Here is a 25,587-nt window from a genome sequence, read left to right on the forward strand (position 1 = left end):
GCTATAAGTTATACTAGCTGCCCATTGTTAACACATAATTTTTTTTTATGGAAAGGGTGGTCGCGTCAACTTTGAAGGGGGCTTCTTCGATTGGAAATCAAAAGTTCTAGTGCTCTTTTTAAGAGTCAAAAGTTATTGGAGGGTAACCAGTCCCCTATCTCCTTCACGCCCTTTTTCTCTAAATGCATCTGATCCAAATCTTCAGATTGCCATTTTGTTCAAAAAATTCCGAATGTCAAATAAGTATAACTCAGGAGTTGACAAATCTCCCCGGCCCCTGGGGCAAGGGTTGTAACTAATGCAAGTTACTCATTGTTAACACACTGAAGGGTTTTTGTGGAGGGGTTGGTCATATAAGCTTTGGAGGGGGCTCACAGATTTGGATATTGAAAGTTCTAGTTCCTTTTTAAGTTTCATTTTTAAGAATCAAAAGTGATTGGAGGGCAATCCCCCTCCTTCCCACGCCACTCAATTTCCCGAACACTTCCAATCCAAATTTTGAGATAGCCATTTTGCTTAGCGTAGTTAAAAAGCCCAGTAACTATGTCTGTTGGGCTATCTACGCCCATCCCCCTCACAGCTCATGGGGCAAGGGCTGCAAGTTATGCAATTTGCCCCTTGCTTATATATAGTATTTGCTATTGAGAAAGATTGGCATTTCTGACTTTATTATCGAGAAAGACGAAGGGTATTCAAGTGAACCTGTCAGAGAATATTAGGGGGAGTGTTGAAACAAATCAAAACACGTTATGTACATACGAGTTGTCGGAAGGACGTAACTCGGGAATGACTGAGTGCATTAATTTGGAACTTTCAGGAAATGGAAATGGGCATGATTAATTAACGAGAAAGACAATATTTGCAAGATACTACTGCTATTACGACCACAACTACTAAATCTACTACCACTACAATTACTATTTCTGTAGCGAGTAATACCAAGGCTGAGGGTCCTGAAGTGAAAATCTGAGAAAATTAAGAGGGGAAAGTTGGAATAAATCAAAATGTACCTTGTGCATACAGGTTGTCAAAAGGGCCTATAAGCACCATCTTTAGAACGGCATGCCGTATCGGGCTAAAAATTTCAATGCCTAATGAGAAGATGTCCAACTGGCCAAAAGGCAACATGTGTACACTACTACTGCTACCACTGATACTACTGCTCCTACTACTACTGCTACTACTATGATAATAGTACTATTAAGACTAAGAGTATTAAGGTAAAAATTTGAGAGAATAAAGAGAGGAAATTCTAATTAAACCAAATAATATTATGCACATGCAGATTTTCGAAAGGGTGTATATCCGGTATGGATTAGGGTACTAATTTAGAATTTCCAAAGAATGCCCAATTGATCAGTTGATCAAAAGTAACACTTGCACGCCACTACTATTGCTACTACTACTACTACCAATGCTACCACTTCATAGCAATTGTTACCAAGGCTGAGAATATTGAAGTAAAAACTTGAGGAAATGTTGAGGAGAAAGTTGAACTAAATCAGAAAAAATAGTATGTGCATACAGATTGTCAAAAGGGTGTATCAGCGATTTCTTCAAAAATTGAATTTGATTGGATTGGAAATTGAAAGTCCTAGTACCCTTTTTAAAATTTTAAGGTGACTTGAGGGCAGCCAGCCCCCTCCCAATCCCACCGATTCCCCAAACACATCCAAGAAAATTCTAGAGGTAGCCATTTTGTTCACTACAGTTTTAAAGTCCAGTACCTATGTCGTTTGGGAAGTCCCCCCCACAGTCCTTATAATCCCTTTTAATCTCGCTGTTGCCCTTGCCTCACAACCTATAAGCCCTTGTTATCTTGGTTATAATGTTTTTTTTTTGTTTTTTTCGATATTATGAGAAATAGGAACATTAAGCTCAAAATCAATATTGTTTTCACTAACAATCTAATTCTTTACTAATTGTTTAGTAAAGAATTTACTATGCTTGGAAAAATACATTTTTTCCGATACCGAGTCAGCTGCACAATATACATAAACTTTATCATATAGTATTTTCTTGTTGACTAATGATGGACTACTACCACTTTCCTCGTGGCATTTTTGAACTTTATAGCAAAATTCCCGCGTTATAAAAATTACTGGCCTATTTAAATTTCAATTCTAATTTAAACTAGGTTAAGTTTCCATTTATTTCATTCTAATTAACCATGTTATCTAGTATCTTATGTTGAAATTAGAAGTTAAAAATACCTAATAATCTGCTGGTTCTTCTTGATCTTAATGATAATCTTGATTATTTTAAAAGATTTATGCAAAAAAATGTGTTTTATTGTGAAAGGATAATGAAATTTATACACACAGCAATTTGTTTATAGTGACCATTCAAAGAAAATGTAGTGGTACTTGGACTGATGAAGAATTAATTTAGAATTTAGTATGCAGTCTATTCGACGACTCTGACAATACAGTGACAAAAGGAATGTTTAAATACTTCTTGGGGTAAAAGCGTCTCAAAATTTAAATTTACAAAAATACTAAAAAAATTTATTCATTTACTCTTTGCTTACAAGACAAATAAAAAAAATATACATTTGGAAACTTGTTTTTTACATAGATTCAGATTTTTATTTGTTTCAGTTTGAGCCCTTAGTGAAAGGTCAATATAAATTGCTTATTCAAATAGGGCCTTCAAAAAAATTAGTCAATCATTATCTTCAAGAAAATTTTTTTAAAGTTAATTTTTCTTTTATCCTATTAATTTTTACAGAAGTGAATTAAAAACGAACAGATGATATACTTCACTTTTTGGCTGTGGTCGCTATAATACACAAGTACCAAACGAGGAGTGTGGGCAATATAAAATATTGTTTGGTATTAGAGTGTGCATAAAATTGGTTCAAAGAAAGCCGTAGGTGCCAAAAAAGAATTTGAATATAGTAATCCAGGACAATCCCTAGAAATCCTGTACAATCCTTATAAATCAAGTAGTGGGTGGTTATGGAGTTGACCCAACAAGGACCCCAACCATCAAGGACCCTAACCATCAAGGAGCCCAACCATCAAGGGCCCCAACCACCAAGAACCTCAACTTCCAAGGGAACCAATAACTCCTCCCCTCAAGTTTTTAAACCCTCCCCCCATTTTTATTGTTTTTAAGTTTAATTTTTCTTTTTTAACTTTTATTTTTTATTTTTTATATTGTTTTTTAACATAGAAATTTCTTACAACTTTCTTTTCACATGTCTTAAAATGACATGAAATATAATTACAATAAAAAAAATCTCATTTAATATTTTTGAATTTCAAAGTGAGAATGATACAGATATTTTAGTTGTAACTTTTACTATTACAAAATAATACTTGTAATAGAATTTTTTTTTGGACGGAATTTTTTGTTTTTGGGGGGGACTTAAAATTATTCAACTGTTTTTTATTTATTCGGTTGTTTCAACAGAGGTCTACTTCCAAGTTGTTTTTGGTATATTTTTCAAATGAATCATTTTTCTAATTTATATTTTTTTATGGATATATTTTTCCAAGATTAATTATTTTTCATGAGGATATTTTTAATATACAGATAAACAGAGGTTTACTTCCAACTTGTTTTAGAATTAATTTTCAAATGACTAATTTTTTCAGGGTATATTTTTCAAATGAATCATTTAGGCAAAGAGAATGAGAGAGACACAAACGCATACAAATACATAGATTCAGTCCTACAACCAACAAGGAAAGGCACTGGTACAAGCAAAACCCAGTCCAGACACACAGACAAAGAGAGTGTCCCGGGTAGCTCCAGCCAACCTAAATTCACCAGACACTTCTCAACTGCTGCCATCTGTATTCACCTTCTACTTTTACGTGGCAGCACACCCGCTCGAACAAAAAGGCATAGTGAGATAAACAAACAAAAAGTTAGGTTCATTTAGGTTCACTTAGCATGGCAAACAATGCTAACTGAACCTAAATGAACCTAACTTTTTGCTTGTCTCTCCCACTATGCCTTTTTATCTGAGTGGGTTTGCTGCCATCTATGGGAACAGCAGAATATAGATGGCAACACTTGAGACGTGTCTGGTGATTTTCGGTTGGCTGCAGTTACCCAGGAGACTCTCTTTGTCTCTGTGTCTGGGTTGGTGTTTGCTTGTCCCAGTGCCCGTCTTTGTTTGTTTGTATGTCTGAATCTATGTATTTTTATGTGTTTTTTGTCTCTCACACTCTCTCTGCCTGTGTGTCTGGGCAGGTGTTTGCTTCTCCCAGTGTTTGTTTTTGTCGGTTTGTATGTCTGAATTCGCATATTTTGATGTGTTTTTTTCTCTCTCACTCTTTTTGCCTGTATGTCTTAGCAGGTGTTTGCTTGTCACAGTGCCTGTCTTTGTCTGTTTTATGTCTGGATCTATGTGTTTGTATGTGTTATTTATCTCTCACTCTCTTTATCTGTGTGTCTGGGTTGGTGTTTGCTTGTCCAAGTGCCTGTCTTTGTATGTTTGTAGGTCTGAATCTATGCATTTTTATGCGTTTTTGTCTCTCTCACTCTCCTTTCCTGTGTGTCTGGGCAGGTGTTTTCCTGTCCAATTGTTTGTATTTGTCGGTTTGTATGTCTTAATATGCATATTTGTATGTGATTTTGTCTCTCTCACTCTCTTTCCTATATGTCTGGGCGGGGGTTTGCTTGCCCCAGTGGCTGTCTTTGTCAGTTTGTATGTCTGAATCTATATATTTATATATGTTCTTGTATCTGTCATTCTCTTTGGCTGTGTGTCTGGGCGGGTGATTGCTTGTCCCACTGTCTATCTTTTTCGGCTTTTATGTCTGAATCTACGTTTTTTGTCTCTCATTCTCCTTATCTGTGTATCTGGGATGGTCTTTGCTTGTTCCAGTGACTGTATTTGTATATTTGTATGCCTGAAACTTTATATTTGTATGTGTTTTTGTCTCTCTCACTCTCTTTGCCTGAGTCTCTGGGCAGGTGTTTGCTTGTCCCAGTGGCTGACTTTGTCGGTTTGTATTTTTGAATCCATATATTTATAAATGGTTTTGTCTCTTTCACTCTCTTTGCCTATGTGTCTGGACGGGTGTTTGCTTGTCCTACTGTCTGTTTTTGTCTGTTTGTATGTCTGAAAACCTGTGTTTGTATGCATTCTAATGCAAACAAACACAATAATGCATACACACAAATCTATGCATTTTTTTGCATTTTTGTCCCTCTCATTCTCTTTATCTGTGTGTCTGGGTGTGTGTTTTCTTGTCCAAGTGCCTGTCTTTGTATGCTTCTAGGTCTGAATCTATTCATTTGTATGCGTTTTTGTTTCTCTCACTCTCTTTGCCTGTGTGTCTGGGCAGGTGTTTGCCTGTTCCATTGTTTGTCTTTGTCAGTGTGTATGTCTGAATCTGTATATTTGTATGTGTTTTTGTCTCTCTCAATCTCTTTGCGTGTGTGTCTGGGCGGGTGTTTGATTGTCCCACTGCCTGTTTTTGTCGGTTTGTGTATCTGAATCTACGTTTTTTATCTTTCACTCTCTTTATCTGTGTGTCTGGGTTGGTGTTTACTTGTCCCAGTGACTGTCTTTGTATGTTTTTATGTCTGAAAATGTATATTTGTATGTGTTTTTGTCTCTGTCACTCTCTTTGCCTGTGTGTCTGGGTGGATGTTTCCTTGTCCCAGTGGCTGTCTTTGTCGGTTTGTATGTCTGAATCTAAATATTTTTAAATGGTTTTGTCTCTCTCACTCTCTTTGTCTATGTGTCTGGGTGGGTATTTGCTTGTCCTACTGCCTGTTTTGTCTGTTTGTATGTCTGAATACCTGTGTTTGTATGCGTTTTTTATCTTTCACTCTCTTTATTTTTGTGTCCAGGTTGGTGTTTGCTTGTCCAAGTGCCTGTCTTTGAATGATGTATGTCTGAATCTATGTATTTGTATGTTTTTTTTTGTCTCACTCACTCTCTTTGCCTGTGTGTCTGGGGAGGTGTTTGCCTGTCCCGTTGTTTGTCTTTGTCGGTTCGTATGTCTGAATTTGTATATTTGTATGTCTTTTTTTCTCTCTAACTCTCTTTGCCTTAGTGTCTGGGAGGGTGTTTGCTTGTCCCAGTGGCTGTCTTTGTCGGTTTGTACACCTGAATCTATATATTTACATATGTTTTTGTCTCTCTCACTCTCTTTTCCTACATGTCTGGGAGGATGTTTGCTTGTGTTACTGCCTTTCTTTGTCGGTTTGTAAGTCTGAATCTACGTTTTTTGTCTCTCTTTCTCTTTATCTGTGTGTCTGGGTTTGTGTTTTCTTGTCCCAGTGACTGTCTTTGTATATTTGTTTGTCTGAAACTGTATAATTGTATGTGTATTTGTCTCTCTCACTCTCTTAGCATGTGTGTCTGGGTGGGTGTTTACTTGTCCCAGTGGCTGTCTTTGTTGGTTTTTATGTCTGAATCTATATATTTATATTTGTTTTTGATGTGTGAATCTACTTTTTTCTCTCTCACTCTCTTTGCCTGTGTGTCTGGGCAGGTGTATGCCTTTCCCAGTGCTTGTTTTTGTTGGTATGTCTAAATCTATAAATTTGTATGTGTTTTTGTCACTCACTCTCTTTGCCTGTGTGCTTGTCCCAATACCTATTTTTGTCGGTTTTTATGTCTGAATCCTTAAATTTGTTTGTGCTTTTGTCTCACTCACTCTTTTTGCATGTGTGTCTGGGCAGGCGTTTGTTTTTTCCACTGTCTGCCTTTGTCGGTTTGTATGTCTGAATCTATATATTTAAAAATGTTTTTGCTATCCTACTTTATTTGCCTGTGTGTCTGGACGGGTGTTTGCTTGTCCCAGTGCTTTTCTTTGTCTGTTTGTATGTCTTAATTTATGTATTTGTGTGCGTTTTTTATCTCTCACTCTCTTTATCTGTGTGTCTGGGTTGGTGTTTGCTTGCCCAAGTGCCTTTCTTTGTATGTTTGTATGTCTTAATATATGTATTTGTATGTTTTTTTGTCTCTCTCACTCTCTTTGCCTGTGTGTCTGGGCAGGTGTTTCCATGTCCCGTGTTTGTCTTTGTTGGTTTGTATGTCTGAATCTGTATATTTGTATGTGTTTTTGTCTCTCTCACTCTCTTTGCCTGTGAGACTGGGAGGGTGTTTGCTTGTCCCACTGCCTTTCTTTGTCGGTATGTATGTCTGAATCTACGTTTTTGATCTCTCCCTCTCTTTTTCTGTGTGTCCGGGTTGGTGTTTGTGACTCACTTGTCTCAGTGACTTTCTTTGTATGTTTGTGTCTGAATCTGTATATTTGTATTTGTTTTTGTCTCTCTCACTCTCTTTGCCTGTATGTCTGGGCGAGTGTTTGCTTGTCCCAGTGGTTGTCGTTGTCGGTTTGTATGTCTGAATCTAAATATTTATATATATTTTTGTCTCTCTCACTCTCTTCGCCTCTGTGTCTGGGCAAGTGTTTGCCTGTCCCAGTGTTTGTCTTTGTCGGTTTGTAAGTCTGAATCTATATATTTTTTTGCTTGTTTTGTCTCTCTCACTCTCTTTGCTTGTGTGTTTGAATGGGTGTTGCTTGTCCCACTGCCTGTCTTTGTCGGTTTGTATGTCTGAATCTATATACCTGTATTGGTTTTTGTCTCTCTCACTCTCTTTGCCTGTGTGTCAGGGCTGGTGTTTGCTTGTCCCATTGTTTGTGTTTGTCGGTTCGTATGTCTGAATTTGTATATTTGTATGTCTTTTTGTCTCTCTAACTCTCTTTGCCTGAGTGTCTGGGAGGGTGTTTGCTTGTCCCAGTGGCTGTCTTTGTCGGTTTGTATACTTGAATCTATATATTTACATATGTTTTTGTCTCTCTCACTCTCTTTTCCTATATGTCTGGGAGGATGTTTGCTTGTCTTACTGCCTGTCTTTGTCAGTTTGTAAGTCTGAATCTACGTTTTTTGTCTCTCTTTCTATTTATCTGTGTCTGGGTTTGTGTTTTCTTGTCCCAGTGACTGTCTTTGTATATTTGTTTGTCTGAAACTGTATAATTGTATGTGTATTTGTCTCTCTCACTCTCTTAGCATGTGTGTCTGGGTGGGTGTTTACTTGTCCCAGTGGCTGTCTTTGTTGGTTTTTATGTCTGAATCTATATATTTATATTTGTTTTTGATGTCTGAATCTACTTTTTTTTTCTCTCATTCTCTTTGCCTGTGTGTCTGGGCAGGTGTATGCCTTTCCCAGTGTTTGTCTTTGTTGGTATGTCTAAATCTATAAATTTCTATGTGTTTTGTCACTCACTCTCTTTGCCTGTGTGTCTGGGTGGGAGTTTGCTTGTCCCACTGCCTGTCTTTGTCGGTTTGCATGTCTGAAACTATATATTTGTATGTGTTTTTGTCTCTCTCACTCTCTTTGCCTGTGTTTCAGGGTGTGTCTTTGCTTGTCCACATACCTATTTTTGTCGGTTTGTATGTCTGAATCCTTAAATTTGTTTGTGCTTTTGTCTCACTCACTCTTTTTGCATGTGTGTCTGGGCAGGCGTTTGTTTTTTCCACTGTCTGCCTTTGTCGGTTTGTATGTCTGAATCTATATATTTAAAAATGTTTTTGCTATCCTACTTTCGTTGCCTGTGTGTCTGGACGGGTGTTTGCTTGTCCCAGTGCTTTTCTTTGTCTGTTTTTATGTCTTAATTTATGTATTTGTATGCGTTTTTTTATCTCTCACTCTCTTTATCTGTGTGTCTGGATTGGTATTTGCTTGCCCAAGTGCCTTTCTTTGTCTGTTTGTATGTCTGAATCAATGTATTTGTATGTTTTTTTGTCTCTCTCACTCTCTTTGCCTGTGTGTCTGGGCAGGTGTTTCCCTGTCCCGTGTTTGTCTTTGTTGGTTTGTATGTCTGAATCTGTATATTTGTATGTGTTTTTGTCTCTCTCACTCTCTTTGCCTGTGCGTCTGGGTGGGTGTTTGCTTGTCCCACTGCCTTTCTTTGTCGGTATGTATGTCTGAATCTACGTTTTTGATCTCTCCCTCTCTTTTTCTGTGTGTCCGGGTTGGTGTTTGTGACTCACTTGTCTCAGTGACTTTCTTTGTATGTTTGTGTCTGAAACTGTGTGTATGTATGTGTTTTTGTCTCTCTCACTCCCTTTGCCTTTGTGACTGGGAGGGTGTTTGCTTGTCACAGTGGTTGTCTTTGTAGGTTTGTATGTCTGAATCTACATATTTATATATATTTTTGTCTCTCTCACTCTCTTCGCCTCTGTGTCTGGGCAAGTGTTTGCCTGTCCCAGTGTTTGTCTTTGTCGGTTTGTAAGTCTGAATCTATATATTTTTCGTTGTTTTGTCTCTCTCACTCTCTTTGCTTGTGTGTCTGGATGGGTGTTGCTTGTCCCAGTGCCTGTCTTTGTCGGTTTGCATGTCTGAATCTGTTTATTCGTATGTGTTTTGTCTCTCTCACTCTCTTTGCTTTTGCGTCTGGGCGGGTGTTTGCCTGTCCCAGTACCTGTCTTTGTCGGTTCTTATGTCAGAATCTCTATATTTGTAAGTATTTTTTTCACACTCACTCTCTTTCTATGTGTTTCTGGGCGGGTGTTTGCTTGTCCCAGGGTCTGCCTTCGTATATTTGTATGTTTTTATGTCTGAAACTATTTATTTGTATCTATTTTTGTGTTTCTCATTCTCTTTGCCTGTGTTTCTGAGTAGTTGTTTCCCTGTCCCAGTGTTTGTTTTTGTCGGTTTATATATGTGAATCTATACATTTTTGTGTGTTTTTGTCTCACTGACTCTCTTTGCATGTGCCTCTGGGTGGGGGTTTATTTGTTCCAATGCCTGTCTTTTTAAGTTTGTATTTCTGAATCTGTATATTTATATGAATTTTTTTCTCTCTCACTCTCTTTGCTTTTCTGTCTGGGTGGGTGTTTGCTTATCCCAGTGCCTGTCTTTGTCGATTTGTGTGTTTGAATCTATATATTTGTATATATTTTTGTCTCTCTCACACTCTTTGCATGTTTGTCTGGGTGGGTGTTTGCTTGTTCCACTGCCTCTCCTTGTCGGTTTGTATCTCTGAATCTATGTATTTGTATGTGTTTTTGTTTTTCTCACTCTCTTTGCCTGTGTGCTTGGGCGGGTGTTTGCTTTTACCAGTGTCTGTCTTTGTCTGTTTGTATGTCTGAATATATGTGCTTGAATGCATTTTTTGACTGCCAATCTCTTTTTCTGTGTGTGTGAGTTGGTGTTTGCTTTTCCTAGTGCCTGTCTTTGTATGTTTGTATGTCTGAATCTATGTATTTGTATTTGTTCTTGTTTCCCTCACTCTCTTTCCCTGTGTCTCTGGGTAGGTGTTTGCTTGTCCCACTGTTTGTCTGTGTCGGTTTGTATGTATGAATCTTTATATTTGTATGTGTTTTTGTCTCCCTTACTCTCTTTGCCTGTGTGTCTGGGTGGGTGTTTGCTTGTCCCAGTTCCTGTTCTTGTCAGTTTGTATGTCTGAATTTATATGTCTGTATGAATTTTTTTGTTTTTCACTCTCTTTGCCTCTGTGTCTGGGTTCGTGTTTGCTTGTCCAAGTGCCTGTCCTTGTATGTTTGTATGTCTGAATCTATATATTTGTATGTGTTTTTGTCTCTCCTACTCTTTTTGCCCGTGATCCTGGACATTTGTTTGCCTGTCCCAGTGTTTATCTTTTTCGGTTTGTTTGTCTTAATCTATATATTTGTATGTGTTTTTGTCTCTCTCACTCTCTTTGTCTGTGTGTCTGGGTGGGTGTTTGCTTATCCCAGTTCCTGTCTTTGTCGGGTTATATGTCTGAATCTATATATTTGTATGTTTTATTGTCCCTCTCACTTTTTTTGCCTTTGTGTCTGGGTGGACGTTTGCTTGTCCCACTGCCTGTCTTTGTCAGTTTGTATGTCTGAATTTATATGTTTGTATGCGTTTTTTGTTTCTCACTCTTTCCCTGTGTGTCTGGGTTGGTGTTTGCTTGTCCAAGTGTTTGTCTTTATCGGTTTGTATGCGTGAATACATATATTTATATGTGTTTTTATCTCTCTCACACTCTTGGCCTGTGTTTCTGGGCGGGTGTTTGCTTGACTGAATATATGTGTTTGTATGTTTTGTCTTTTACTCTCTGTATCTGTTTGTCTGGGAGGGTGCATGCTTGTCCATGTGCCTATCTTTGTATGTTGGTATGTCTGAATATATGTATTTGTATGTGTTTTGGTCTCTCTTACTGTCTTTGCCCGTGATCCTGGACATGTGTTTGCCTGTCCCAGTGTTTGTCTTTGTCGGTTTGTATGTCATAATCTATATATTTGTATGTGTTTTTGTCTCTCTCACTCTCTTTGTCTAAGTGTTTGGGCGGGTGTTTGCTAGTCCCAGTGCCTGTCTTTTTCGGTTTATATGTCTGAATCAATATATTTGTATGTGCCTTTCTCCCTCTCACTCTCTTTGCCTGTGTGTCTGGGTGGGTGTTTGCTTGTCCCACTGCCCGTCTTTGACGGTTAGTATGTCTGAATCTATGTGTCTTGTATGCGTTTTTGTCTTTCAATCTCTTTGCCTGTTTGTCTGGGTTAGTGTTTGCTTGTGCCAGATTTTGTCTTTGTCTGTTTGTATGTCTGAATCTATACATTTATATGTGTTTTTGTCTCCCTCACTCTCTTTGCCTGTGTGTCTGGGCGATTTTTTGGTTATCCCAGTGCCTGTCTTTGTCGGTTTGTTTGTCTGATTCTATATATCTGTATTGTTTTTGTCTCTCTCACTCTCTTTGTTTTCGTGTTTGGGCGGGTGTTTTCTTGTCCCACTGCCTGTCTTTGTCAGTTTCTATGTCTGAATATATAAATTTATATGCAATTTTGTCTCTCTTACTCTCTTCGCTTTTGGTTCTGGCCGGGTGTTTGCTTATCCCATTGCCTGTCTTTGTTGGTTTGTAAGTCTGAATCTATATATTTGTATACTTTTTTCTCTACTACTCTTTTTGCCAGTGTGTCTGGGCGGGTGTTTGCTAGTCCCAGTGCCTGTTTGTATGTCTCAATCATTGTATTTGTATTTGTTTATATCTCTCTCAGTCTCTTTTCCTGAATGATTCATTTGAAAGATATACCCTGGAAAAAAGATTCATTTAAAAAATATATCTAAAAAAATCTGAAATTAAACCTCTGTTTATCTGTATATTAAAAATATCCTCATGGAAAATAATTAATCATGGAAAAATATGTTCATGAAAACAAATATACCTTGGAAAAATGATTCACTGAAAAATATACCCGAAATGACTTGGAAGTAGACCTCTGTTTATCGATATATTAAAAATATACTCATGAAAAATAATTACCCATTGAAATATATGTCCATGAAAACAATATACCCTGGAAAAATGATTCGTTTGAAAAATATATATATAAAACAACTTGAAAGTAGACCTCTGTTTATAGATGTGTTTTTAAAATATCCTCATGAAAAATAATTACCCATGGAAAAGTATATCCATGAAAAAAAAATATACCATGAAAAAAATGATTCATTTGGAAAATATATCCGTGACAACTTGGAAGTAGACACCTGTTTATCCATATATTAAACATTTCCTCGTGAAAAATTATTACCCATTGAAAAATATATCCATGGAAAAAAATATACCTTGAAAAAATGATATAGAGTACCATTGAAGCAACCGAATAAATAAATAAAAAAATTGAATAATTTCTAAGCCCCCCCCCCAAAAAAATATTCAGTCGAAAAAAATTCAGTTCTACTGCAAACATTATTTTTCTAATAGTAAAAGTTACGATCAAAATATTTGTATCATTCTCATTTTGAATTTCGAAAATATCAAATGTGATTTTTTTGTCTTAAGTATATTTCATGTCATTTTAAGACATGTAAAAAGAAAGTTGTAAGAAGTTTCTATGTTGAAAAAATACAATAAATCAAAATAAAAGTTATAAAATTTAAACTTCAAAAAAAGTAAAAATATGGGGGGAGGGGTATTGGGGCCCTTGGAGGTCCTTGGCAGTTGGGGTCTTCGATGGGTAGGGTCCTTGATAGTTGGGGTCCTCGGTGGTTCAAATCCATAACCCCCTCACTACTTGATTTCTAAGGATTGTACAGGATTTCTAAGGATTGTTCTGGATTTCTATATTAAAATTCTTTTCTTTGCACCTAAGACTTTACTAGTTTCAACATTATGCATACTCCAATACCAAACAATATTTTGTATGGCCCACACTCCTCATTTGGTACTTGTGTATTATAGCAACACCAGTCAAGAAGTGAAGCTAGGTCAATCGAATCAATTGACTTGTGAAAGGTTGAATATATTCTAAACATACTACGACAGTTATATAATGTTGCGTGGGAATTACCATTCCCTCAGACTCACCTTTAGTTGGTAAGCTGTTTCAACCCTTTACCTGTTTCATTCAATCCTTGAAAAATGTTCTGATTATTGTCATCTGATTTTATCCAAATATTTATATGCCTAGTTAAGACCATTATTGAGTTGTCCAAAATACTTGTTACTCAAAACTATTTTTTCTCCTGTTAAAACTGGTTATTAATACAGGCTTAAAATCTAAAATAAATCTATTCAACGCGTAAGTTCTGGAAAGTATATCAGTTTGAGCGGAATACCGTGTTTGGTAGGTTCGTGTCTTTGTACGTGTCAAATCTGTATACAGGACACTACTCCTTTGGATGATGGAGGGGGTTGACCTGAAGCCCGATAAACATTTCACTCTGGATGCGGCCTTGAGTTTTTTTCTTACAAAACCTCCATTTTTTGTATTTTGTTTTTGCTTTCAAGTCACTTAAAATATACATTTCTTTTGGTAAAGCTTAAATGATACTCACGCTATAATTGGGGTGCAAGGGGGACAACTTCCCAGATCGAAATAAAAACTGTGCCGTTGGCATTGAAAGAAACTACACTTTAGCTTAGGTACTACTTGTGTACTATTTTTTCGTGATTAATATTGTTGTTTATTTAACAACAATTATTATATTAACTAACTATTAACTAACATTAATTAATTAACTAACTAACTATTAACTAACAACAATAAAATATATAACTAACTGAGTGTTTATTTCACTACCACATCCTGTTAGACTGCACAAGATTAATTTATAGTTTATCAAAGATTAAAATTTTACTTTCATCTGACCAAATAATCCATATCATTGAATTAAATGGCATTTTCAATCAGTGTCAAGACGCTAACGTTAATACAAAAAAGATTGGTGTAGTTCCCATGAATTATTGCAGAAACTTGGAATGGGTTTCTGGTTCTATTCATTTTTTAAGTAAAATTCAGTGCATATACACTTGCGTTTTTTTTTACCAGCAGTTGTTTGCTAGGCCATATTCAGGTGGTTGGCGAGGGGGTTTGACCCCCCATCAAAAGAAATGTTTTTCCAACGCGTAAAAACGTAACAAAAATGAATATAAACAAATTTTTGATGCATTCTTTAAAGTTTTCTTTGCAAGTCCCCCTCCCCCTCCTCGAAAGAATCTGTTCCTGTTTGTTTGTTTTTTTGGTTGTTTGTTGGAAATTGTTTGCCTTCCTTCACAATCACAGTAGCCCCACCTGTCTTGTGCACTCTTTATCATTTTAAAATAGCTACTTATTTGGCTTAGCTGTATTTAAGATTCCCACCCTAATATAAATTAAATTTAATTTAACTTTCATGTATCATTATCAAACCGCACTATATTCTCTTTTGAATGAGTGCCTATGGGCTAACTTATTCTATATTTTATTACAGACGACATAAAATCAAGAAAACTTCCTGTAAGAGATTCTGAAAGAAACTCCTAAGCTAATAGAGATCGTCAATACTATCTTTTTTTCAAATTAATTAAAATAAACTTTCCGAAAAATAATTTTTTCAGAGAAAAGTAAAGGCCATTTTAAATTTAAGCTCAGGAGATACGAGTACCTGTTAAAATTCAAACTCAAAACGACCAGAAATTACTATTAAAGAATAAATGAAACCCAAAACGAAAAGAAGTTAAATAAATACTCATAGCAAAAAACATACAACAATTAATAATATAAATGAATAAATCGATCTTAAAGCGAGTAATGCTTAGATTGAAAATGAATATCAAGCTTAGAACGAAAAAAAATATTTTGCTATTAAAGTATAAATGAAACTTAAAACGAAGAGAAATTAAATAAACAATCAATGCGAACAAATATACGATATATATTACTGTAAATGAACAAATAAATCTTAAAACGAGTAAAACTTAAATTGAATATGCAAATCAAGTTTGAATCAAATAAAAATAACTACAAACAAGAGTGTTGGTATTGCCTCACTGCAGAAGCCTGAAACCTACTGCGTCATTGGCGCTTTACTGAAAACAATTCTTTGAAATTTTTTCACTTTGTAACTCTAAGAAATCAAAAATTAATTAAGATTTTAGGTAATAAATATCAGCATATGTATATTAAATTGACAATGCACATTATTTTTTCAGTAAACTCATTTAAATTTTTTTTCAGTAAAGTACAAATTATATTCTGGCTTTTAGAAAGCATAGGGGTTTTGGACCCTACTCACATTAATTTACGCTCATTTTGAGTTTGACTCTAATATTTATTTTAATTTTTGTTAGTTTTGGGTTTCATTCATTTATTGATACTGATTTGGGGTAGTTGTATGCTTGGTAGATTATATGATAGTCGGGACTTCAGGTGTTGAAATTGTGAACCGTACCACGACGGAATGGGGCTGCTACGAGAATTAGCCTACCCTCCACTCCCTGAATTGACCATGCGGATTCGAAAATACCAATGGCACTTGCTTGCGAGTGGTGAAATACTCCGAAACTTGACATTTTATTATATTTTGGTGTTTCATGCAAGAAAATGTATGTTCCAAAAAGTTTGAGGTGCAGTTTTCCGCTTAAATAGAAATGTCTAGAAGCCATAGAAGGTTTTCATTGTAAACTAATTCAATTAGTGACAAAAAATGGCAAAGCTAAAAAAAATGGCAAAACAATACGAGTCTTGAACAGCCTTGGAAAGTATAAACAAAATCAATTGAATATTAGATACATAATGATATTAATTGTTGGAAGATCCATCACTTCAAGATTTTTTTTCACTATAATTTTTATTTTCATTTTCAATGCTGTAAGAACTGGAAAATAATAAATTTGTAGTATACGAGTAATTCGTTTTTAGTGAAGCACCAATGACGCAGAAGGCTTTAGGTTTTTACACTAAAAGAAGGGGGCAGTATCCAAATTTTGTTTGTAGTGAAACTATATTTGTTTGTAGATATATAATGATATTAATTGTTGAAAGATCCATCAGTTTAAGATTTTTTTTTCACTGTAATTTTATTTTTATTTTCAATGCTGTAAGAACTTAAAAATAATAAATTTGTAATATACAAGTAATCTGTTTTCAGTGAAGCACCAATGACGCAGAAGGCTTTAGATTTTTACAGTTAAAGAAGGGGGCAGTATCCAAATTTCGTTTGTAGTGAAGCTATATTTGTCTTGACTAATCTTGAAAAGAAGTAATAAATTAAACTGAATATTTGATGCATAATGATATTAATTGCTAAAAGCTCATCAGTTCAAAACTGTAATTTTAATATTTATTTTCAATATTAAATACAAAAGAAAACATTTGTAATATAATTCGTTTTCAGTAAAGCGGAGTGTCCTCTTTAAAAACATATTATCTATCTTAAAAACAAATCCGCTCAAAACTCGGGCTTACTCGAAATTGGGAGTGGATGGGTTTGGGGGCAGGATGGGCATGGGGGGGGGCGCTATTTGTTCACCACACCAATTTGACAATTAAAAAGGGCTCTAGCCCTTTGAGTGTCGAGTCGAATGTGCCTATTTGTAAGTCTATATGACAACACTTTCTATAAAAACCAGCGTAGTTGATTTCCAGATAGAAAATATATTCTTGAGGAGGATGCTCCCCCACAACCCTCAGGGTTCAAAACAGGCTCATTCGATTGGAAATTAAAGAGCTAGTGCCCTTTTTAATAGTCAAAAGTGATTGGAGTGGAACTAGCACCCCTCCCCCCCCCGAGCCCATCATTTCCCCAAACACATCCACTAAAAATTTTGAGATTTTCATTTTGTTCAGCGTAGTTGATTTCCAGGTAGAAAATATGTATTTGAGGAGGACACTCTCCTACAGCCCTCAGGGCAAAGGTTGAAAGTTATGCGCGGGGGGTACGTATGATTTTTATAGAAGGCATTGTTGTAGAACCTTCAAAAAAGGCTCATTCAATTGTAAATTCAAAGGGCTAGTGCCCTTTTTAATAGTCGAAAGTGATTGGAGGGAAAACTAGCCCCCCCCCCCCTATGCCCATCATTCCCCCAAACCCATCCAATCAAAATTTTGAGATAGCCCTTTTGTTCAGCGTAGTTGATTTTCAAATAGAAAACATGTTTTTGAGGAGGACGATCCCCCACAACCCTCAGGGCAAGGGTTTTAAGTTATGCCCTGGGGGCATATAAGGTTTTTATAGAAGGCGTTGTCATAGAAACTTCAAAAAAGGCTCATTCGATTGGAAATTCAAAAGGCTATTGCCCTTTTGAATAGTCGAAAGTGATTGGAGGGCAACTCACCCCCCCCCCTACGCACATCAGTCCCCCAAACACATCCAATCACAATTTTGAGATAGCCATTTTTGTTCAGCGTAGTTGATTTCCAGATTGAAAATATATTTTTGAGGAGGACTCTCCCCCACAACCACAGGGCAAGGGTTTTAAGTTATGCCCTTGGGGCATATAAGGTTTTTTTATAGAAGGCGTTGTTGTAGAAACTTCAAAACAGGCTCATTCGATTGGAAATTAAAAGACTAGTGCCCTTTTTAATAGTCGAAAGTGATTTGAGGGCAACTAGCCCCCCCCACGCCCATCATTTCCCCAAACACATCCAATCAAACTTTTCAGTGTAGTTGATTTCCAGATAGAAAATATGTTTTGAGGAGGTCACTTCCCCACAACCCTCAGGGCAAGGGTGTTAAGTTATGTCCTGGGGCATATAAGAACGATGTTGGCACAGTTTATTTTTTTATTATTTTTTTTAATTTAGACCAGGGCACTTCATTTCGAAGAAACTTCGAAAAGGGCTCATTCGGTTGTAAATTAGAGTGGCTAGTGCCCTTTTTAGTAGTCGAAAGTGATTGGAAGGCAACTAACACCCCTTCTAACCACTATTTCCCCAAACACATCCAATCAAAATTTTGAGATAGCCATTTTGTTCAGCATAGTTGATTTCCAGATAGAAAAGATATTTTTCAGGAGGTCACTCCTCCACAACCCTCAGGGCAAGGTTTTATAGTTATGCCCTGGGGGCATATAAGAACGATGTTGGCACAATATATTATTTATTATTTTTTTTTCCTTTAGACCAGGGCACTTCACATCGAAGAAGTTGTCATAGAAACGTCAAAAAGGGCTTATTCAATTGGAAACCCAAAGGGCTAGTGCCCTTGTGAATAGTCGAAATTGTTTGGAGGGCAACTAACCCCCCTCTTGATCCCACCTTTTCCCCAAACACATCCAATTAAAATTTTAAGATACCCATTTTGTTCCACGTAGTTGAAAGTTCTGGAAATTAGGTCTTTGAGGATGAAACCCCCCCCAAAGCCCTCAGGGCAAAGGTTGTAAGTTATGCTCTGGGGGCATACATCAAACAGTTCTGATTCAGAATCCGCCAGTGAAGGTCACATATATTTTGTAAAGGATTAAAGAGTGACACAATTTTGTAAAGGATTAAATCTTACGCAATTACCTGAATGCACTCAAATATCGGAGATTGGATTTTTTTTTGACTGGATTCTTATTACTCGGTGACGTCACTGATTAGTTATTGTTACAATGCAAGCGGATAGAGGTGATTCGACAAGGAACAGTCAGTTTCTACAAGAGATAAATTTTAAGCTGGATTTGCTGCCGGAATTGACATAAAAAATGGACGCTCTCCCGAAACTTGCGGAAAGTGTAACTTCTGTCGAGGCACAGTTAGCACAAGTGAATGTTCAGCTAAAATCGAACGCAGAAGCTAACGAGAAACTGAAGAGTGAATTGATACTGGTTCGCCAAAACTTGAAGTCAGCCACGCTTAGAGCTGACCGTTTAGAGGATGAGTTGCGGCGCAGCAATGTTATAATCTACAACTTTGAGGCGGTGGATCCGAGAAGGTATACCCTTAGTGAAGGGATTATGAAGGTTTTGAACGACGTAATTCCGAATTTGCGCCTCACCCGCAGTGATGTAAGAGACTCTTTCCGATTGAAGGCGGGTCCTATTGTGCTAAAGCTGAATTCGATGGATGTAAGAAATATGATTTTAAGGGGAAATCCACTTCTACGAAAATATGGACTTTCTGCTGCACCCGATTATAGCCCCGCCCAACGTGAAGCTAGAAAGCACCTCAGAGTAGAAATGAATAAAGCTCTTTCTGAAGGTTATTCTGCCTATCTCAGGGGTGTCAATCTCTATGTGAACGATGTTATGTTTAAATATGATGAGCTATCGAATAAGGTTATAAAGGAGACTCCGCGCAGCACGCAAAAAGTACAAAAGGCAAGAGCACCTACTGCAGGCGCCATTAATAAGGGCAGCGAAGTTGTTATTTGAGGAAATGCGGAGGACTATTCGGGTAGCGATGCAACAATGTCGGATAGCGATGCGGAAACAGTAGTTGAAGTTGATGTGAATAACCCCGCACCTACTGGCAGTAAAACCTACCATAAAGACACTACTTTAGCGAGGTCTCCATTAACGGGTAATGATAAGAAAACGCGAAAATTATCGGAAGTTATTAGTCCTGAAGAACAATCAAGGGGAAAGAGTAGGAATGTTTCCAGGCGAGTGTCGCCCACGGGTGGTTGGCCAAATAGAGTTGGTCGGTACGTGTCGAGGGGCCCCCGTGGAGGTACCCCCTATAGTAACAGATATCGTGACTATTACCGCATTACTCCGGAAGTTTCAGATTTTGATGCAGCTAATACCGAAGAGCGACAGGTACGCAGTGACTAGGAAAAACCCGGCCATATACATCGAATAAGTTTAGTAACCTGGAACGTACAAGGTGTGAAAAAAAAAGTGAAACAGATTAGTGAAGATTTAAAGTCAATCGATATTATAGGGTTAGTTGAAACATGGCATAGCGCAAGTGACCCTCCGATATTCGACGATTTTAGTGTTGAGCATGTTGCACGAAAGCCAGCTGGAAACATGCGCTGCTATGGAGGGATAGCCGTGTTACTAAGTAAAGCTCGTTTCCGTTGTTATCATAGAATTGCTAGTAATTCAGAAAACATTCTTTGGGTACGGTTTGAGTTAGTGAGAAATAAATGGATGGCTTTAGGATCTGTGTATATAGCACCTCAGAATAGTTCCTACAATAGAGAGGAAACATGGGATGTGTTAGCTGAAGAGTTAAGTAGACTAAGAAGGGATTTTACAGAGGATGTTTTTGTTGTTATGGGAGGTTTTAACGCTAATACGGATGCTTTATGAGAAATGGAGAGTGTTTCGTTCCGAGAAGTGCCTGACTTGGCTCCATCTGAGTATGAAATGCCTAGAGGTAGCAGAGATATGGATAGGAGGGTGAATTACTGGGGGAGAAGGCTCTTGGAGCTCTGCTCGGAGAATGGTCTAATAATTGGGAATGGGAGATTTGGAACTGATAGGGGAGTAGGGGAGTTTACATGTATGTCGGGAGCTCGTCCGAATCTGATAGATTATGTGTTGGTTGACAGTGGGCTTGCAGCTCAATCAGTTGATTTTGAGGTACTTCAGTCAGTTGGTTCAGACCACTGGCCAGTTAAGTTAGAGCTGGGTTTTTGAGGTTGAAGGTAAGAGGAGTGGTATTGGAAAGAGGTATGAGACAGTGGATCAAGAGAACGTTAGAGTTCGAAAACCGTTAAAAAAAAGATTGGAATAATAAAGAAATTGATAATATGAATGAGATAATAGCGAGACCGGAAGTAATGGATATATTAGAGAAGATTAGAAATCTGGATTGAGGTGCTGAGGAAGTCCTTGCCAAGTTGTGTGAGTTAGTGCACCAGTGGTCTGGTAATGCGGTAAAAAGGAAAGTTAAATCAGGAAATAAAAGATATTATGATGAGGACTCTAGAAGGTAAAAGCAGGAGGTAGAAACAGAATTAGAAATTGTTAGGCAGTGCCAGGATGAAGACTTGCGGTTAGAAGCGTTGAATTTTTACAGAATTAAGAATAGAAAATATAAAAATTGCTGAAGAGGAAAAGTAGGAAATGGGATAGTTTAGAAAGGAAAAAGATGATGGAGGATTTTACACTAGGGAATGTTAAAGAATCTTGGAGTAGAATGAGAAAAGAAAGAGCTAATATTTCAGGTCGAACGCCTTCACCGGAGTCGTGGCCTGGTTATTTTGAGAATTTAGAAGGAGACTGTGAAGGGCTAGAAGAGGATAGTCAGTCGTCATGTTTAGGTGAAAGTATTTTCTCGCTGCAGGGGAATGATTATGAATTAGTAGGGGAAGTGACAAGAGAGGAGGTTAGAGAAGTAGTTAGTAAGATGAAAGGAGGTTCAGCACCAGGTTTGGATGGGATACCAGCCTGGGTGGTTAAGAAATTTGTGTCGGTGTTTTTGTCGATATTAGTTATAGCATTTAATAATATTGTATCTACAGGTAAGTGGCCAGAATTATGGAAGACTTCAGTTGTTGTACCGCTTTTTAAGAAGGGGGACCCTAGCTGGAATGATAACTATAGGCCCATAGCTCTAGCACCAGTTTTTAGTAAAGTGTTAGAAAAAATTTTAGATAGGAGGCTAGATAGGTGGTTAGATAAAAATAAGATTATAAATGAGGAGCAAGGAGGATTTAGGAAATATTATAGTACACCAGATAGGGCATTTGTGCTTAGAGCTTTAGTCGATAAGTATGGAACAGGGAATAGCCGTCTATATGCAGCTTTTTTTGACCTAAGAAAAGCTTTTGATAATGTTGAGAGGGTGCTTTTGGTAGATATTCTGAGAAGTACAGTTTTACCTAGTATTTTTGAGAGGTTAGTTCCTAGCATGTATTGCGGAATGAAGGCGGTAGTAAAGGCAAAAGATTAGGGTTTTCGTAAATTATATAGAAATTGAAAAGGCGTAACACAAGGTATTACTCGTTCCCCCCGTTTGTTTTCTATTTTTATAGCTGGTATAGTTCAGTTTTCGGAAAGGAGGTGGGCTCTAACAGTGCGCCTTGGTTACAAATTATTTTAAGCTTTGCTTTTCGCTGATGATTGCGTACTTGTAGCTAAGTCTGCCCATGAATTACAGATTTTGTTAGATCTTGTTGCAAATTATTTAGATCTAAAGAAGCTCCAACTTAATGTTAAGAAGACAGAAATAGTTATTTTTGGTAAAAGAAAGGATGAAGAATGTAATGGTAAGTTTATGTTTAATGGAGACGAAATAAAGATAGTTGAAAATTCAAAATATTTAGGTTTTGTATTTCAAAATAGTGGTAGTTGGTGTGCTCACATTAAAGAGTCAGTAAAAAGGGTGAAAGCGGCTATATCGACGGTTTTTAGGAATGGTACAGTTATGGGTATTAAAAGTCTAGCAATGCATAAGAGAATATTCTTAACGAAGATTATGCCAGTTATTCATTATGGTGGGGAACTATGGGGGATAGAAGCTGCAGAACAGCTAGAGACCCTTCAGGTAACTTATTACAAAAGGCTTTTCGGCCTCCATAGGACTACGCATACCCAGTTTTTGAAAGGGGAGCTAGGGCCTTTTTCACTCCGTAAACATAGGCTGGTTCAGGTAGTTAGATTTTGGATGAAGATAGTGCAGGTACCACGAGGTAAACTTATTAGAGAGGCCTATGAAGAGCTACTTGCTTCAGGGCGTAAGAGGTCGTGGCTGTTTAGGGTTAAATCCTTATTAGACAGATTAGGATTGTCATATATATGGAATGATGGTAGAGGCCCCGCTAATAGTCAGATTGATATAATAGGAATAGTTAAACAAAGATTAGAAGATCAGGAGATACAGAAATGGGGGAATGAAATTGAGAGATCCGAGACATTAAGCGTTTATAAGGATGTTAAAAAGATGTTTGACCAGGAGATTTACTTTAAATTTAATTTGCCAAGTAAGTATTTGTCATATTGGTTGCAGCTGCGGGCCAACTGTTTGCCTTTAAGATGGAGGAGTAAAGTATTTGAGAGAGGTAAGGGGTTCCCGGCGTCTAGGTACACGTGTCCCATTTGTAATATCGAAGAGGAAAATCTGGACCATTTTCTGTGCCGGTGCCAGGGGCTTACAGATTTGAGGGAGGGTATTTTGGGGAAAAGTAATTTTTCACTTCGGGGCATGTTGTCTCAGACGGTACCTAGCCTCATGTGTAGATTATGTAGGTTTGTTGATCAGGCACTAAAGGTAAGAAAGGAACTATTGTGAAGAAGACTTGTTATGGTTTGGAATAAAAATGCTGAAGGGAGTTTTACTTTTGTTTTCCGGTTATATTTGATGTATAGTGTATATGGCCCTGTAGAAAGGCTTTTGAATACACGATTATTATTATTATTATTATTATTATTATTATTATTATTATTATTATTATTATGTGTGTGACACTGTGTGTAATTATGTGAGTTAGTTTTATAGTATTATGTGTGCTTTTGTGTTGCAATTGTTATGTAATTTTATTTTTATTTGCTATGGGCTATGTTTAGTTATTGTTATATATGCGATTATCATGTTGTTTGACTTTATATGCAACTGTGTTTTTTTTGCAATGGTCCAAAAAAGCTTTTATTTTGCAACAAATATCTATCTATCTATCTATCTATAAGGTTTTTATAGAACGCCCTGTCGAAGAAACTTCAAAAAGGGCTCATTCAACTGGAAATTGAAATGGCTAGTGCCCTTTTTAATAGTTGAAAATGATTGGGGGGCAACTAGCCCCCCCCCACGCCCATCATTCCTTCAAAATTTTGAGATAGCCATTTTGTTCAGCGTAGTTGATTTCCAGATAGAAAATATGTTTTTGAGGAGGACACTCCCCCACAACCCTCAGGGCAAGGTTTTAAGTTATGCCCTGGGGGAATATAAGAACGATGTTGACACAACGTATTGTTTATTACTTTTTTTCTTTAGATCAGGGCACTTCGTATCGAAGAAGTTGTCGTAGGAACTTTTCAATAGTTGAAAGTGATTGGAGGGCAACTAACCCCCCTCTCACCCGCCCACCTTTTCCCAAAATACATCCAATCAAAATTTTGAGATAGCCATTTTATTCAACGTAGTTTTAAGTTCTAGAAATTAGGTGTTTGAGGATGACAAATCCCAATGCCAGAACATTTCAAAGTTCAGAACAGTTAACATTCAGGAAATTATACCTTTGATCTGGACACTCCTCCCACGGTCTTCAGGCAAGGGTTATAAGTTATGCCCTGGGGGCATATAAGTTTTTATTCAAATCTTTGTCGTAGAAACTTGAAAAGGGGCTCATTCGATTGGAACAAATGTCTATTGCCCTTTTTAAGATACTAAAGTGATTTGAGGGCAACTAACTCCCCTCTCACGCCCACCTTTTACCCAAACATATCCAATGCATATTTTTAGATAGCCATTTTGTTCAACGTACTTGATTTACAGATAGAAATTATATTTTTGAGGAAGACACTTCCCCACAGCCCTCAGGGTAAGGGTTGTAAGTTATGGCCTGGAGTCATATAAGGTTCCTATAGAAGGCGTTATCGTAGAAACTTCAAAAAAGGCTCATTCAATGGGAAATTCAAAGGGCTAGTGCCCTTTTTAATAGTTGAAAGCGATTGGCAACTCACCCCCCTCTCACATCCACCTTTTCTTCAAACACATCCAATCAAAATTTTAAGATAACCATTGTTTTCAACGTAGTTGAAAGTTTGGGAAATTATGTCTTTGAGGATGACAACCCCCCCCCCCACCGCCCTCAGGACGAGGGTTATAAGTTATGCCCTGCGGGCATATAAGGTTTTTATATAACGCATTCTCTTAGAAACTTCAAAAAGGGCTCATTCGACTGGAAATTGAAATGGCTAGTGCCCTTTCTAATAGTCGAAAGTGACAGGAAGGCAACTAACACCCCTTCCACGCCCACCATTTCCCCAAACACATCCAATCAAAATTTTGAGATAGCCATTTTGTTCCACGTAGTTTAAAGTTCAGGAAATTATATCTTCAGGGCGAGGGTTATAAGTTATGCCCGTGGGGTATATAAGTCTTTACTGAAATCGTTGTCGTAGAAACTTGAAAAAGAGCTCATTCGATTGGAAATTCAAAGGGCTAGTGCCCTTTTTAGTAGTCGAAAGTTATTTTGAGGGCAACTAACCCCCCTCTCATGCCCGTTTTTTCCCCAAACACATCCAATTAAAATTTTGAGATAGCCATTTTGTTCAACGTAGTTGAAAGTTTTGGAAATTATGTCTTTGAGGGTGACAACCCCTATCCCCCCACACAGCCGCCAGAGCAAGGGTTTTAAGTTATACCCTGGGGGAATATAAGGTTTTTATAGAAAGCGATATTGCAGAAACTTCAAAAAGGGCTCATTCAATTGGAAATTGAAAGGGCTACTGCCATTTTAATAGACGAAAGTGATTTTAGGACGGTCTAAAAAACGAACTTTACAGAAATTACATTAAATAACCGAGTCAAACTCAAAACGAG

At 37.2% G+C, this 25,587-nt stretch overlaps 1 protein-coding gene across 1 annotated transcript in view; it reads right to left on the minus strand.

The window, feature by feature from the left end:
• The window catches only part of GluClalpha (glycine receptor alpha 1), a 204,368-nt gene that overhangs the window by 171,850 nt on the left and 6,931 nt on the right, over positions 1–25,587 (minus strand). The window lies entirely within an intron of this gene.

The sequence above is a fragment of the Artemia sp. Qi Xiang Cuo genome, chromosome 9 (assembly GCF_049724085.1).
Source record: "Artemia sp. Qi Xiang Cuo chromosome 9, ASM4972408v1, whole genome shotgun sequence".
In the NCBI taxonomy this organism is placed as follows: domain Eukaryota; kingdom Metazoa; phylum Arthropoda; class Branchiopoda; order Anostraca; family Artemiidae; genus Artemia; species Artemia sp. Qi Xiang Cuo.